This window comes from Boleophthalmus pectinirostris, unplaced genomic scaffold (assembly GCF_026225935.1).
Source record: "Boleophthalmus pectinirostris isolate CB_2022bp ecotype Guang Dong unplaced genomic scaffold, ASM2622593v1 HiC_scaffold_18, whole genome shotgun sequence".
NCBI classification, from domain to species: Eukaryota; Metazoa; Chordata; class Actinopteri; order Gobiiformes; family Gobiidae; genus Boleophthalmus; species Boleophthalmus pectinirostris.
The window spans coordinates 4,302,026-4,320,091 of NW_026571133.1; the positions used below are offsets into that span (position 1 = coordinate 4,302,026).

The 18,066-nt window shown below is 40.1% G+C and overlaps 1 protein-coding gene across 1 annotated transcript in view; it reads left to right on the forward strand.

Moving 5' to 3' along the window:
- The first annotated feature begins 3,078 nt into the window (after positions 1–3,078).
- The window catches only part of LOC110156003 (serine/threonine-protein kinase WNK1-like), a 323,906-nt gene continuing 308,918 nt past the window's right edge, over positions 3,079–18,066 (forward strand). The window contains exon 1 of the mRNA XM_055153838.1: positions 3,079–3,546. The gene's annotated coding sequence lies outside the window, so the exon portion shown is untranslated. The remainder of the gene's footprint in view (positions 3,547–18,066) is intronic.

An 18,066-nucleotide genomic window follows, 5' to 3' on the forward strand; every position in this document is an offset into this window, starting at 1 on the left:
GTAATACTTTAGCAGTCAGTCAGACTTTTGTAGTGCTGCTTTTTGGAACTACAGCTTCCCAAATTGCATAACTCACCAGCTCATAACTCTTTTTTAGTCCAAGCCAAAGGTAAATTCAGGGGAAAAAAACAGTCTCACAAGATCATTTTTCTTCTGTGTGCACGATCTTGTGGCAGTTTTGTCTTGCGAGATCTTGAAGCATGAGATCTTGACCCCTCCCAAGAGACCAGTGAGCTTCATAATCATATGCGTCACTTAAAAAAGACAAACGTTTGGTTCTGGCTTGAGTTGAGGAAAAAGAAATGGTGACCAGACCGATATCTACGGAAGCCGAGAGGGGTCACAACAAATACAAACGCCACAACACATTAAAAAGCCACAACACATTAAAAAGCCACAACGGAAGTGACCGCGGGACTCTATTTTCCGACGGACCGATCAAGCGGCAAGTGAAGAAGAAGAACTACAAAGTGAAAAGTAAAGGAACGGAGAAGTTGGAAACGTAAGTAAAAGTAATTTATTGTTTTATCATTATTCGTTTCACGTTGTAGTTCTTCTTCTTCACTTGCCGCTTGATCGGTCCGTCGGAAAATAGAGTCCCGCGGTCACTTCTGTTGTGGCTTTTTAATGTGTTGTGGCTTTTTAATGTGTTGTGGCTTTTTGATGTGTTGCGGCTTTTTGATGCGTTGTGGCTTTTTGATGTGTTGCGGCTTTTTGATGCGTTGTGGCTTTTTGATGCGTTGTGGCTTTTTAATGTGTTGCGGCTTTTTAATGCGTTGTGGCTTTTTAATGCATTGTGGCTTTTTGATGTGTTGCGGCTTTTTGATGCGTTGTGGCTTTTTGATGTGTTGCGGCTTTTTAATGCGTTGTGGCTTTTTAATGCATTGTGGCTGTTTGATGTGTTGTGGCTTTTTGATGTGTTGTGGCTTTTTAATGTGTTGTGGCTTTTTGATGTGTTGTGGCTTTTTGATGCGTTGTGGCTTTTAATGCGTTGTGGCTTTTAATGCGTTGTGGCTTTTTGATGTGTTGTGGCTTTTTGATGCGTTGTGGCTGTTTGATGTGTTGCGGCTTTTTAATGTGTTGCGGCTTTTTGATGTGTTGTGGCTTTTTGATGCGTTGTGGCTTTTTGATGCGTTGCGGCTTTTTAATGTGTTGTGGCTTTTTAATGTGTTGTGGCTTTTTGATGCGTTGTGGCTTTTTGATGCGTTGTGGCTTTTTAATGTGTTGTGGCTTTTTGATGTGTTGTGGCTTTTTAATGTGTTGTGGCTTTTTAATGTGTTGTGGCTTTTTGATGTGTTGTGGCTTTTTGATGCATTGTGGCTTTTTGATGCGTTGTGGCTTTTTAATGTGTTGTGGCTTTTTAATGTGTTGCTGCATTTGCGTTCGTATTTGTTGCGGCGTTTGCATTAAAACAGAGTCCCGCGGTCATTTCCGTTGTGGCTTTTTTTTGTGTGTTGTGGCTTCTTGTTGTGTTGTCGCATTTGTATTTGTCGCGGCGTTTGCGTTTGCTGTGACCCCTCTCGGCTTCCGTAGAATGGTGACCAGACTGGTATCTCTTTGTATAAAACATACAGATTTGAGGATAATTTGAGAGGATTTGCCAATACTCTCACATAACAGGACATTTCACACTCCTGCTTAATGTGATTTAATTCATTTAGTTTTGAATTTTTACTTTTAGTCCAGGTGTGTGAAGGCAGTGCGACTGTGGTGCGGCCCCAGGGCAGACTGCTGGTAAAAAATGCCAGTCTGTGCCAATTTAATTATTCCGCTGATCAGTTCTTGTTCACCACTCCTCACCACACGGGCTCATTTTCTGCAAGCATGACTTTTAAAAAATTTATTTATTTAATATTTTACCAGGTAAGTCAGTTGGGATCAGCTTCTCTTTTACAATAACGGCCTGACCAAGAGGCAGAATAAAACAAAAGCACAAACAGAAAACACTCACACATTAACTATAACATGAAACAGTGAATAGAGATATAAGACAGTGAAAAAAAATGCTGAAAAAAGTAATTATCAATTATGCAATTATCCTGTAAAATACTCTGGATTGAGTTTGGCTTTGATCATGTGCAGAAGTAAGTTACGTATTTTCCAAAAACATAAATTATAGTCTATAATTTTCAAAACTATTACTGTCATATTAGGCTTTAATCTCATTCACTCTCACCGATCACATGAAGATTAATTTATTTTTTTATTTTTATTTTATTTTATTTCACTGTAGGATTAGTAGGATTAAGTGTTTGTTTCGCCTCGTGTTTCAAAATGTGATTTATGTCAAAAATGTCAAAACCTGTTGGACTCTGGAAAATTCTCTCGTGACAGCGGCGGCGCGACGAGAACATCAGAAAAAATAAAAAAAATAAATAAATAAAAAAAGAGAGAGAGAGAAAGCGAGGAGGAGAGAAAAAGAGCTCTCACGACGCGTAATCAAAAGTCGCGCATAAAATGAAAACACGAAGCGCATTACGGCGTGATAAACTACATGAATGCCTCACGTTGCAGCTGGAGTTCGCCTCTGGCACGAGCGTCAAACACGTGACAAAATAAAAGTATTTCCGTTTGGAGCTGCGAAAATAAAACACAAAACAAACGTTACCCCGCACTTCCTTTGCTTTGTGAGAGCATCAAGGAAAGCGGTGTACAAAATAAAGAAGCAAATAAAACAGAATTATACGCACAGACACGACAGTTATTTAAGGCAATATTAGTTTACTTTTTTTTTTTTTTTTAAATCTGATCGTCACTGGTTGTAACTAAAACATAAAATAAAAGCATGACATTAGTTTGAATTATCTGAGGGATTTGTCTCACTTTAAACAGGCTGTAAACATAACGTGGTTGTTCTCATATTTGGTATTATTTATTTAATTTGGGCTACATAACCTGTGCAGGATTTGACAGATTTCTTAAAATATAAGTTTATCGTATTTCTTCTCTTTTGGATTGACGTTTCCTTTGAAGGCGCACGTGTGTCACTTCCGCGCCAGTGCGGTTACGCGCGGGCGCTTTGCCGCTGCGTGTTGAGGAGCTTTCGCTGTCGAGTCATCACAGAAGAGTGATCAGAGAGGAGCAGGAGCACACGCTGCGAGCGCGCGGAATAACAGGAGCACGGGATATGCACGGCGGACGGACGCACACCGGAGCCGTGCGTTTGTGGATGTAACGTTTTAAGTGAGATCTGGTTTGGTCTCATCTGCAGAGCTGCACAACACTGACAAGTACCAGAGTCTCGGCTCCAGCGAGTGAACTTGGCTGGTCTTACCCGGTGGGAGGTGTCCGTTCTCCGGGGTGCTCGCGGCTCACACTGCGGCGCGGCTCGTGCCTGCTTTTGGATACGTTTGCGGATAACTTTATTCTTTTTTTGTAAATATATTTTGGGCTTTTGGAAAACCAACTGTGGCTTCTATGTGACGCACTATACGGACGTCTGCGCTGCGCTACGGAGCGGACCTCTGCAGAGGAACGAAGGAGGATTTAAACAAGTTTCATCTCAGTTTGTGTTCGGCAACAGTGGAGCTAACGCAGATGTGAAAGGTACGCACCAGCTCGTGTTTTAACAGTGCTCCTCCTGCACATCGTTACAGTTGTGTTTGTTGTGGTTAAAGTTAGCAGCATAGCCTCACAGCCACACACTTCCTTTGAGTTTTACCAGGCGGCCGTGTGCGTCTGCTTCACCACGGCGGAGGATGGATTCGTGTGCACTGTTTACCTGAGCACACTTGGCTACAGACCCGCTGCGCTACACTGCGTTGCATGAACAAGTTAACCTCAGTAACGCTGTAAAAGCTCAGTAAGTTAACGCAGGACCCCCGTGCACAGTTGCATACATGTACTGCTCAGTGAGTGTAACATTTCAACCCATAAATTAATGTGGACAAACATTATGGCCAAACTAATTAAAACGTCTCTGTGACTGAACTATAGTTGGCCTCAGTGGAGCAGGGAGCTGTGTGAGTGCTGCATATCCTTGTGTTTACATTATACCCTATATGTAAACGCATTAGGGACTTGGTGCAACTCTCTCTAAATATGGACAACTCCTTCGTGAAAACCTATAGGCATTTCTGAATTACTTCCTTTTATGCTTAACTTTAGTGCAGAGCAGTATCTTTTCATGGTGCTGCATTTTCATATCAGCCAATGCAATTACCCAATAAACAAAGTGTGGCTGCTAATACAAACATATCAAGCAAATTTAAGACAAAACTGGACCGATAGAAACGCGGCTGAACTACAAACTTGGTGATATTAAGATCTTATATTACGAAAAACGGACTCTTGTGAGATTTAAGACATGTTATAATGCTGTTACCTTCATCAAAAACAGACCTGGACTGTTTTGTTTCGTTCACGCATATTTGAGTAATCCTTTATTATTAGTCTGTGTCTACATCCCCAAAGCTCAAAATGCTTCGTTCCACCTTGTGATGTCACGAAGCTGCATTTTTTCAAGTTGACGTCTACCTTTTTACCTTTTCCCTGGGCGATACCAGCGGCTGAAATGATCCAAATGATTCTAGTGAAGGTGTGTGAAGTTTAAAAACACAAAGGAGCACTTTTGGAATTACCGCATGACATCACAAGGTGGAACAGAGCGTTTGAGAGAAGAACTAAGTCTAAATATGCAGGATTTGTGTGTAGGGTTTGTGCAAAAATATCAAAATATCATTGTAATGCTGTATCGATGTATCGCCACGAGTATTTTTTTAATATATATCTTCATTTATTTATTTTTTTGAGCCAGGTACCAACAAAAATTCAAAAACAATAACAAAAACAGGGATATGTACATGAACATATTTGTAAAGTGAAGTATTTTGTTACAGTATTTTGTTTGTTTTAGAGGAAGGAAACTCGTTCATGCAACAAATTTGACATTTTCACTGTTTTGATGATTAAAATGGGCGTTTTTCATAATGAACTTTGCAAAAGAAGTGGTTTAATGAAGACTTTTGGTATCAGAGCCAAGATTTAGCCTTTATTTTTTATTGAACCGTATCGAATCGCTTTGAAATATATCTAACTGAATCGAAAGTGCTCTGTATCAAGTAGGGATGTAACAATAACCGAAATATCGTCAAAAGTCTCACAATAATATCGTGGACTATCACAGTATATCGAATTACAAGTCTCTTTGCTTAAATGAAGAGTTGTGGTGCAAAAAAAACAGAGGGAACTACGTAGACCATGATCCTTTGCTCCATTTCAGTGCAGACTACAAGAAGAAATAACAGTTCTAACACTTTTAAGTCTTGTTCTTTAGGTTAAGTCTTGTCAAGGCATTTTAAGAGGAAAAAGTCGCATATTCATAGTTTTGTTTGCCTCCAAAAAATATCGCAATAAATATCATTCCGTGAGATGTGTTCAGTCGTCCCTACCCTTTCGCGGTCTCGCTGTTTCGCGGATTTTTTTAGTACAATTTTGCCTTTTTTTTTTTTTTTTTTTACAGAGTATGAGCGTGTATTGTGTTCCTCCCCCTGCGTCCTGATTGGCTGAGGGATTGTAGACCGTTGTCAATCAATCTCCTCCATGCCGTGTCTCCTGCACAGTACAGAATGTATTCAGCTCGACAAATTTACATAAATGTTCGATCTCTAGCAGTGTGATTCTGAAGTGCAGCGCGATCGGGCTGCGTTTACCATGAGGTGCGGAGCTCTCTGTCGGTCCTTTCTCCTGCGGTCACTTCCGAGCCTGTCCCGACAGTGAGTCCTGGTTCAGTCCTGGTTCAGTCCTGTTTCAGTTCTGGTTTAGTCCTGTTTTAGTCCTGTTTTAGTTCTGTTTCAGTCCTGGTTTAGTCATGGTTAGTCATGGATCTTGGGTTCGCTACATAAAGAAGGAGGAAAATAACGAAAGGACGACAGCAGCAATAAGTTTTAAGAAGGATGCAAAAAGGGTTGTAACTGTCCTGTGTGAGAAAAGTGTATAAAGATATAATAATTGTAAAATATAAAGTTGACTACTGCGCGGATTTCACCTATCGCGGGTTATTTTTAAAACGTAACCCCCGTGATAAATGAGGGACCACTGTGTTGTGAAAATATTGTACAGAGATTTGGATATTGTTACATTCCTAATCGTGAGCTTCGCCACGATATCGCAATAAATATCGTACCGTGAGGTTCATACCGTGACGATATCGTATCGTGAGACTTGGATATTGTTACACTCCTGGTATCAAGATATGTATCGTATCGTGGCCTGTGTATTGAGATATGTATCGTGTCGTGGCCTATGTATCGAGGTATGTATCGTATCATGGCCTATGTATCGAGGTATGTATCGTATCGTGGCCTATGTATAGAGATATGTATCGTATCATGGCCTATGTATCGAGGTATGTATCGTATCGTGGCCTACGTATCAAGATATGTATCGTATCGTGGCCTATGTATAGAGATATGTATCGTATCGTGGCCTATGTATAGAGATATGTATCGTATCGTGGCCTATGTATCGAGGTATGTATCGTATCGTGGCCTACGTATCAAGATATGTATCGTATCGTGGCCTATGTATAGGATATGTATCGTATCGTGGCCTATGTATAGAGATATGTATCTTATCGTGGCCTATGTATCGAGGTATGTATCGTATCGTGGTCTATGTATCGAGGTATGTATCGTATCGTGGCCTATGTATCGAGGTATGTATCGTATCGTGGCCTATGTATCGAGGTATGTATCGTATCGTGGCCTACGTATCATATCGAAGTATGTATCGTATCGTGGCCTATGTATCAAGATATGTATCGTATCGTATCGTGGCCTATGTATCATATCGAAGTATGTATCGTTGCCTATGTATCTAGGTATGTATCGTATCGTGGCCTATGTATCATATCGAAGTATGTATCGTTGCCTATGTATCTAGGTATGTATCGTATCGTGGCCTATGTATCGAGATATGTATCGTATCTTGGCCTATGTATTAGTCATGTAACGTATCGCGGCCTATGTATCTAGGTATGTATCGTATCATGGCCTATGTATCTAGGTATGTATCGTATCATGGCCTATGTATCGAGGTATGTATCGTATCGCGGCCTATGTATCGAAGTATGTATCGTATCGGCAACTTCTTAATGATACCCAGCCCTATTTGAGCGTTAAAAATGTGAGAATGAAACAAAACTTAACTCTGCTTTGTACGTTTTGGACGAGGAAACAGCGTTATAAGATAGATGAGAAAATTGCGTGATACTGGCCCTTTTAAATTATAGTACAATAAATTACTACACCCTATATTTCATGTGACATTATCAGAACGAGCTTGCAAAAGACCCAGCCTTTATAATACACCGAGTTTGGCATTGCATTTTACTAGTTGCATAATGGCCCGTGCAACACAAACAGCAGTGAGCGCCGAGGTTGAGTCACTGATGTGTGTTTTGTTTAATTTGTGTCGACCCATTGTCTAAGCTGCTTCCTAAAGTTATTTCTTTGTTGAGCCTCCTCCTGACCAGAGCCTGACCATCAGTTCTGAGTTTGGTTGAATGCTTAAAGGTGCATTGTGTAACTTTTTTTTAGTCGGGATTTGTCACTTTCTTGATTCTATGGGTATTAGGGATGTAACGATATCCATATCTCACGGTGCGATATTTATTGCGATATTTTGGAGTATTTTGGCTGATATAATTGTAGATGTGACACTTTTTTGCTTTTAAAATACCTTGACAAGATTTTGGTGTGAATTGTTTACGTCATAATCCCAAGAATTCAAGTAAAAAACATATAACTTCATGTTGTCTGTGCCGAAATGAATCATGGGATATGTAGTTTCCGATGATCATAAACTGTTGCTTCTTTAAAACTATGCATTTAAGCAAAGGAACTTGTAATTCGATATATTGTGACAGTCCACGATATTATTGAGAGACTTTTCATGATACGATATCATGATATTTCGTAGGAATCTAAACGATATCCAAATCTATCTCTTGGTACGGTATTTATTGTGATATTTTGGAGTATTTTGGTTGATATAATTGTAGATGAGACACTTTTTTGCTTTTAAAATACCTTGACAAGATTTTGGTGTGAGTTATTTCCATCATAATCCCAAGAATTCAAGTAAAAAACATATTTCTTCATGTTGTCTGCACTCAAATGAATCATGGAAGATGTAGTTTTCGATGTGTATAAGTTGTTGCTTCTATAAAACCTGCATTTAAGCAAAGGAACTTTTAATTTGATATATTGTCCATGATATTATTGTGAGACTTTTAACGATACGATATCACGATATTTCGTAGGAATGCCACAATATCCAAATCTATCTCTTGGTACGATATTTATTGTGATATTTTGGAGTATTTTGGCTAATATAATTGTATTGTGACAGTCCATGATATTATTGTGAGACTTTTGAAGATACAATATCACAATATCTTGTAGGCCTGTAACGATATCCAAATCTCACTGTACGATATGTATTGCGATATTTTGAAGAGGCTAATATAATTGTAGATGGAATGCTTTTTTGCTTTTAAAATACCTTGGAATCATGGGATGTGTAGTTCACGATGTTCATAAGCTGTTGCTACTATAAAACCATTTATTTAAGAAAAGTAACTTGTAATTTGATATATTGCGACAGTCCACGATATTATTGTGAGACTTTTGACGATACGATATCATATATTTTCGTAGGAATGTAATGATATCCAAATCTCATGTTACAATATTATCACGTTATGAATCTCACGGTACGATATTTATTGCAATATTTTAAAGAGGCTAATATAATTGTAGATGAGACACTTTTTTGCTTCTAAAATACCTTGACAAGATTTTGGTGTGAATTATTTCCGTCATAATCCCAAGAATTCAAGTAAAAAACATATTTCTTCAAAGCTTTGGGGACAGGAGTGCTACTTGGATATACAAAAAATGTGCAGAATCGTCCTTTTGGTGCTCTTCAGTGTAGGGACCAGTCTCAAATATAAAGTAGGAAAAAACTGAGGCACTCAAAAAGTACAAAATAATTAAAGGGCTTTAATACCACATGGCACATAAAGTTAAAATCAGGCCCTAATGAAGGCCAAAGGAAGGAATGAAAATTATATGAGTTTGGAGATCATTTGACATGCAAAAATTGAAATCGCGATCAAAATTTGATTAATTGCACAACCTTAATTCAACACACAAACGCTATTTAGAGTTCTTCTCTCAAAATGAAAACACTCTGTTCCACCTTGTGATGTCATGTGGTAATACAGGAAGTGCTCCAGTGTGTTTTTAAACTCCACACACCTTCAACTAGAATCATTTGTTAGTGAAAATATCCCAGCCTGATTCATCAGCTGGTTTCACTTCGCGGAAACAGTGTGACCTCGCAGCATTAGGATTCATTCGCTCGACGGTAGGCGGGTACTTTTTATATTTAACCAATCGCTGCTGTTTGGTCGTGATTTATGTAATGCGCCGCTAACAGAACTAACTGGTATATTAAGCTTTTCCCAAATCCTGTAGGAAGAAGGGAAATAACGTCTTTCCCCTTGATAAAATTCAACCAAACATTTTATCTTTAAATCCTCGATGTTGGGAATCGATGATGACACAGAATGTATGGCTTTTCGCTGATTGGCTGGTGCCTGGACTCGCATTTCAGGGGTTTTTGCGAACCGTCTAGTGTATTCTGATTCCTGACCGAGTCGCTGGAGAGAAATGAAATTGCGAAGAGGCACAAGATGGCGTCAGACTGGCTAAAATGATCCAATCCGTCCCACCTTGTTATGTGTTTACAGACTAATAATGCAGGATTACTCAAACATGTGTGACGCGCAACTCCAGGTATGTTTTTGACGAGGTAACGGCATTATAACACGGCTTAAAGCTCAATTTTGCATAATAATGGACCTTGCGTAACATAAAACACACCGTGTAACTTTCCTCCATGGAGATGTTATTGCTTTGCTCTGGGATTTTCCACAGTTTGGCTTTCAACTTGTCGTCTGCTTGTGTCCGTACAGATTGATACCACCAGGTCAGCAGAGGTGGGGACTTGAGTCACTATTTTTAGGACTTGGGACTTGACTTGGACTTTAAGGTCAGTGACTTGGGACTTGAGGCTTGTGACTTGAAGACTTGAGAAGGACTTTTAAATCTGGATTCTTTCTATTCTGACTGTAATGATTCACACTAAGATCTTGTCAAGACATTTAAAAAGGAAAAATTAACTACCGGTAAATTATTTTCTACAAAAAACAAATATACCATGAATTTTTAAGTACAATTTAGTTTAAAATTCCTATAAATTGCAAAAACCAAAGACTTGAAATGACTTGAAGCTCAAAGCAGATGACTTGGACTTGACTTGGACTTATGGGCCCGTGACTCGAGACTCGACTTGGACTTGCCTGTATTTGTCTTGAGACTTGACTCGGACTTGAGGCCTGTGACTTGAGAAGCACTTTTAAATCTGAATTCTTTCTATTCTGACCGTAATAATTCACACTAAGATCTTGACATTTATATTTAAAATTATTTTCTACAATTCTTTTATGCTCTATACAAACTAGATCGTCGGAAGAATTAATGATCGATTATGGATTAATCATTAACGTTTTTATATTAAATTGATCATCATTATTATTACTATCTGCACTACTAATCTGCATAAATAAATTCAACTTTACGACATATAAACCGTAACGACTCTAGAGCCACATCAGCCCGTTTGACATTATAATGTGTTTAATTCAGTTTTGTGCAACTATCACAGAAACAGAACTTAAAACCGCATCGCTAATTTGCATAAACTAAGCGAAGATAAAACTACAGCTCTTGTGTCGCTGATGCGGTTCAGTTTCTGTTGGATTAAAAGACATGACTCAGGTGAATACAGGTTAGTGTGACCAGATTTGCATTTGTCAAAACCAGGACACCGTACGGGGGGAGGGAGGTGGGGACTCGTCATCGACATTGTGCGACTCTCACCTGGAAAAACTTTTTCCCACTGGACACAGAAACATATGTGCTGCTTTATACACTGTGCACATGGACTCACACTTGTCCCGAACGCAACGGAAAGTGTGGAATTTCTTGTACAAATCATCGTTAAATACACATTTGTGCTTTGGTACGTTGCAGACTGACCCACTGTTTGTGTCTCGCTCCTTCTGATGCAGAGACACATGTACAGACCTGTTTGGTCACACTACACACAGCAACCTACATTCGGTTTGTCGATTAAAATTAACGTAATCAATGAAATTCTTAATGATCAAGTATCGATTAATCGACTAATCATGCCCATCCCTAATACATACTCAAATACAAATATGTAATGAATTTTTAACTACAATTTAGTTTAAAATTCATATAAATTGGTTTAAAGACTTGAAATGACTTGAAGCTCAAAGCAGACGACTTGGACTTGACTTGAACTTATGGCCCAGTGACTCGAGACTCGACTCGGACTTGCCTGTATTGGACCTGGGACTTGACTCGGACTTGGGGTCAAAAACTTGAAACGTACTTGAGACTTGCAAAACAACGACTTGATCCCACTTCTGCAGGTCACATCTGTGGAGTGACGACCTGACTCGCGATAACAATGCGAGTTTTTCTTTCATTTTTATCCCTAAAACATGTTCAAGTGAGATAAAGGCAATGTACATTTTGAAGTTTAATGTAATACTGTGGAACATTTCAGGCAGAGCAATAATATCTCATACACGTTTAAAACTTGCTTTGCTTTTTGTCTTGATCTTACGGTTTTCTTTTTTAAGTTATAATTCTGACGCAGCTTGACAGTCTGTATTTTATTTTATTTTTTTTATCTGCGTGTATGCGTTTTTGATCTTTGTAATTGCAGAGGTTATGTAAGAAACTCAGACAGTTTAAAGTGTTACACAAGAACGCAGCCGCCTCTTCTCGCTCTTTCCTCAGCTGTGTTAGAATATTCCCCGTCATGAGAGCCAATATTGTCTGGTGCTGTCTCTGTCTCCAAGTGCCCCCTCCGTCCCTCCCCCTCTCCCTCCTGCCCCCTTTCCTCTCTCCCTCTCCTCTCTTCTGCCTCTCTCCTTCTCCTCTAACTCCTCTCTTCCTCTTCTCTCTCTCCCTCTTCCCTCTCCTTTCACCCTCCTTCTCTCTCTCTTCTCCCCTCCCTGTTTCACATCCTCTTTCTCCCCTTTCCCTCCTCTCTCTCTCCCTCTGATCTCCTCCTCCTCCTCTCTCTTTTCTCTTCTCCTGCCTTCTCCTCTCTTCTGCTCCTCTCCCTCTCCCTTCCCTGTCTTCCCCTCCTCTTTCTCTCCCTCTCATCTCCTCCTCCTCTCTTTTCTCTTCCCCTCCCTCTCTCCTGCCCTCTCCTCTCCCTCCTCTCTCCCTCTCCTCTCTCCTCCTCTCCTCTCCCTCTCTCTCCTCTCTCCTCCTCTCCTTCTCCTCTCTTCCTCCTTTCTCCTCTCCCTGTCTTCCCCTCCTTTGTGTCTCACTCTCCTCTCCCACCTCTCTCTTTTCTCTCCCCCTCCCTCTCTCCCTCTCCTCTCCCTCCTCTCTTCTACCCCTCTCTCTACTTTCTTCCCCTCCTCTCCCTCCTCTCTTCCCTCTCTCCCTCTCGCCTTCCTCCTCTCTGTCTCCCACTCCTCTCTCCTGCCTTCTCCTCTCCCTCCTCTCTTCCTCTCCTCCTCTCCCCGCCACTCTCTCTCTCCCTCTCCTCTTCCTCTCCTCTCCCCTCCCTGTCTTACCCTCTTCTTTCTCTTATCTCTCCCCCTCCCCGTCCATTCCCTCCTCTCTTCCTTTCATCTCCCCTCTCCTGCCCCAGGCCCTCTCCTCTCTCTCTCCCCTTTCCCTCTCCTTCCACCCTCCTCCTCTCCCTCCTCTCTCCTACCCCCTCTCCCTCCTTTCTTCTCTTCTTCCCTATCTCCCCCTCCTCTTTCTCTCCCTCTCCTCTCCCTCCTGTCTTCCTCCCATCTCCCTCTCCTCTCTCTCCTCCTCTCCCTCTCCTCGCTCTCCTCTCTTCCTTCCCTCTTCCCTCCCTGTCTTCCCCTCCTTTTTATCTCACTCTCCTCTCCTACCTCTCTCTTTTCTCTCCCCCTCCCTCTCCCTCCTCTCTTCTACTTCTCTCTCTCTCTCATCTCACCCTCCTCCTCTCCTCCTCTCTCCTACCCCTCTCTCTCCTTTCTTCCCTTCCTCTCTTCCCTCTCTCCCTCCTCTCTCCCTCTCCTCTATTCCCTCTCTCCCTACTCTCGGTCCCTTTCCTCTCTCTCCCTCCTCTCCCTCCTCTCTTCCCTCTCTCCCTGTCCTCTGTCTCTCTCTCTCTCGCTCTCCCTCTTCTCTTCCCTCCCTTCTTCCTCCTCTCTGTCTCCCACTCCTCCCTCCTGCCTTCTCCTCTCCCTCCACTCTTTCTCTCCCCTCTCTGCTCCCCTTCCTCTCTCTCCTCTCTCCTACCCCTCTTGCTCCCTTCTTCCTTTCCTCTCCCCTCTCTCCCTCTCTCCTCTCCTCCTCCTCTCCTCCCTCCTCTGTGGCGTTAAGCTGCAGCTCGGCCTCGCAGTGGTCCAGAGGAGAGGTCAGTGCTGTGGGGACTCTGAGCTAAATTTGGACCAGGGAACAATTAGAACCACTTTTTGAATCTGTACTCTGCATTAACCGCACGGGCAGATGTTACGGACTTTACAAAGACCGGACTATTTTGGAAACATGTTGACTTCAAATTATCTGCCCAGTAAGATAAGATAGGCCTTGTACTGAGCAATGAATCAGATCCAGTCTTACTCATGACTTAAAGGTGCACTGTGTAACTTTTAAGGGCTGCTGCTTGTTATTTCTTTGCCTGGAAATTGCATTTGTTCACTTTTATAGCTGAAATATATCTTAAAAAAACATGAATTCTTAGCATGTGGGTTCGGTCAAGTGGTAACGGAGGGAAACAGGGGCAGATTTTTTACATTCAAATGTCTCTTATTCAGAAACTAGAGGAACTATTGAAATAAGTAAAGTATCAGAATGTAGGAAAGAGTTACACTCCAACAGGGTCAAGTTAAACCTGTGATATTCTTTCAAGTTGTTGACAAAAAAATAAAAAAAACTCATGTTGGTAACGGAGGGAATGAAATATGCAGCACTTTTTGGGCAATAAATACAAACAGTGATAACTCTTGGTTCTCACTTACATATCCTTAACAAACTGGTTTGAATATTTGCTTCATATAGTTTTCTACCATATGGTACAAGATTAGGTTGAAAAACCTCTTACTTTTTGAGTCATGAGATTTTTTATTAAGAAAGGTCATGGTAACGGAGGGAAAAGTAACGGAGGGAAAATTGTGCAAACAAGTAGAAGGTGCAGGATTTTACATAATTTGTCACTTTTTTCTTCCGAATACTTTAATATTACTTCAAAATGAAAGGAAACTATTTCTATAAAATATGTCAGTCCTTCCAAGCAAATTTTTATCATTTTAAATAAATTTTTTTTTTAAATCATGTACCTTCATCAACAGTTCAAAGATGATGGAATAACACAAGATATGATGAAATACATCAGTTTATTTACATGATTTGCAGGTCTTTGTTTCATACGTGGTCTGTTTAAAACGTATGTAACTTTAGAACCAAAAATGGTGCAGAAAAAAGGTAAACAGTTTCATAAACTAGAGTACATATGTATCTGTTCAATACATTTTTATATCAGATGCATTAAGTTGAATTTTTGGCCTTGCTGTTTACTTCTGCTTGATTGGGCCCATGTGCAGGCTTGCTTCTCCATAGATCTGACCATTAACCTGTCTCCATTGTGATGACCAAGTTTAACCAGGTGACCTTCTACCAGAAAAGTCACACAGTGCATCTTTAACGGCAAAAACCTGTTGTTGTTAATCAGAGGGACCATCATTAGAAAGAAATTCGATGATTTTCGTTCAAATAATCTTCTAATAACGATGGGACGAGACACATTTTCCACAAGATACGAGAAACGGGATACGAGATTGGGTCCACGAGAACGAGACAAGATGAGATTTTCATATAATTTCTAATATATAAATTTTGCAGTTCAGTTTCCAGTTATGGCCTCGCAATTTTTTATTTCCTGTTTGTCCCCTGAGGAAAGCCACAGTCTGAAACGTGTTGGGACTTTGTAAGTTGTCCATTAATTAATAAAGACCTGGTTTATGTTAATCAGTGAGTGCCTTGGGTTCGTTTTTTGCATCTTTTAGAGTTTTTTAATTTGCTTGTTTTCATATTTTTGTTTCCATTCTTGTGCTGCTTTTTTGGAACTGTAAGAGATTTAACTCATCAAACCATGACCCTTTTTGGTCTTATTTTGTCGTTTTTTGTCTTATCTAATTGTAAATACTTGGAAAAAAAATCCCCCAAGCTCTTTTTTCTCTTGTGTGCATGATCTTGTGGTAATTTTGTATCACGAGATCTTGTCCCACTTCTTTCTTATCTTAAGTCCAAAAATCTGTTATTAATAAGTTTTCAATTGCGGTCAGTGAAAATGTTCAATTCTGCCTCTTTGTGTTCAAGAAATTCTGAAAGCATTTATTTATTTTTTTCTTTTAGTAAGAAAGGAGTGAGGTTTCTTGTGGAGCCAACACTTTATGACATCACAAGGTGGAATAGAGTAGGCCTGCTCGATTATGGAAAAAATCATTAGCACGATTATTTTGGTCAATGTTGAAATCACGATTATTCAAATGATTATTTTTTAGATATACGATGCATTTATTCAGCATTTCTCTCTCAAAAAACCAAAACAAAACACTTTGTTATTGATAATTTACACAAAACTTTCAAATTGAAAATAAATATAGGCTACGTACCGTATTTTCCGCACTATTAGTCGCTCTGGATTATAAGACGCACTGTCATTAAATGGTCTATTTTCAAACTTTTTTCACAAATAAACCGCACTGGACTTTAAACGAAACACAACAGTTGGATGGGTGAGTGGTTTTGTTTGTTTGTGGCGTTCACGGTGACTCTGGGCTTTGTTCAGTTGTGGCGTGTAGGGAGGGTGCTGTCTGGGACCAACGGATTGTCGGCGTGTTCGCAGTGACTCAGTTGTTCAGTTGTGGCTAGAAGTGGCACATTGCACTCGCTTTTTTGGTTCTTTCTTTCGTTCCGTTCCTCGTCGGCGCGGAGTGATGAGTGTGGCTGCGGGTGTTTTTCGTTGTGCGGTCGCTGTCTGCTCCATGTGTGTTTGCGGCTTTGTAGTTTACTGAAGTCGTGCTGGGACACCCGAGTGGATTCGTGTTTTGGGCGCTCTGGATTGTGGGGCACGCGGTCGTTTTTTGATGGGGTTGGAGGCCCTATAGTGCGGAAAATACGATACCTTAGAGCAGTTATATGAATAAAATATACTTTGAACATGAAATAAGGCAAAGAAAAACATAAATGTATCTACAGTTAAGTTTATATGATGACGGTCTGAACAGAAGACGCAAAAGTGGTGTCTCTTCTTCACTTTCTATTCCGCGTTTAGACGAGTGTTTTCAGGAGGAAATCTGCGTGCATACGGTGATGCAAAAGTGCAGAAAATTGTGCAATCAAGTAGAAGGTGCATGATTTTACATAATTTGTTGCATTTTTCTTCTGAATACTTTAATATTACTTCAAAATTAAAGGAAACTATTTCTATAAAATATGTCAGTTCTTCCAAGCAAATTTTTATCATTTTAAATACATTTAAAAAAAAAAATCATGTACCTTCATCAACAGTTCAAAGATCGAATAACACAAGATATGATGAAATACATCAGTTTATTTACATGATTTGCAGATCTTTGAAATTTGGGAAATAATTTTTGTTCCATGTTTCATACATGGTCTGTTTAAAACGTATGTAACTTTAGAACCAAAAATGGTGCAGAAAAAAGGTAAACAGTTTCATAAACTAGAGTACATATGTATCTGTTCAATACATTTTTATATCAGATGCATTAACTAGAATTTTTGGCCTTGCTGTTACTTCTGCTTGACTGGGCCCATATGTACAGTTTGAAAATTTAGTTAAAATTTAGTTGATGTGGCATATATTCAGATGCGCTCAATAGTCTGAATTTTACGGTATATATCCAGCTGAAAAAATTAACTAAATATACTTAAAGATCGTTTGAAATCACGAACAAATTTCGATGAATTGCACAGCCTTATGCATGTAGACAGACTTATAAACCAGGATTACTCAAACGTGTGAATGAAACAAAACACAACTCCGCTTTGTTTTTAATGAGGTAACAGCGTCAGAACGTGACTAAAAGCTCCCACGTAACACAGCCCCTTTAATAGACAATTTACATAAGAGCTCGCTGATGATGTACGACCTGCAGGAATCTCATGCATTTCTGAGCATGTTTGTAGAGCTCTGAACTATAGGGTTTGTTTGATAAATTGCGTTTGCGTGTTTTGGTCCGAGGAGCTGACACTTTTCTGCAAACGACTCTCTCTTGATCGCAGGCCAAGCTCTGAAAACACCGACACTGTGTGAGAGCCTGTTCTTCTACTTTATGTATATCTGTCATTCTGGAAACTTCCCAGCATCCACCACAGAGAGCTCCTCTTAAAGGCACAGCGCACGTCGCAACTGCAGTGACCCCGGAGGAGAGTTTATTTGTAGAGGATTTTACAGAAACAACATTGCATTCATTCACGTCTGCAGTGTACGATGCAGCGAAATCAAAATCCCTCGATACGATATTTTCACGATATGCGTCTCATCTCTGTGGAGGCTCACCAAACTGTGAATATGCTGCTTTTCCTTTTAAAAACCTTGGAAAAGCCTTGAAAAGCTTTTTGCACTGTTATACTATGAAGAATTGGTATTTAAAAGTGCTATAAAGTTTTTTTTAGTCCTGACAACACCAGAAGATCATGATCTATGTAGTTTCCTTTGTTTTTTAGCTGTAGTTGTAACATGGCAAGTAGCCAGGCTGGCGCCAACTAGTGCCTTCATTCAATTTCATTTCTCTCCAGCGACTCAGGAATTGGAACACACAAGACGGTTCATGCGAGTTTGGGCACCAGCCAATCAGCGAAGAGCTGTACATTCTGTGTTGGCAACGATTCCCGAGATCGAGGATTTAAAGCCAGAACAAAGAGAATGTTTGTTGAA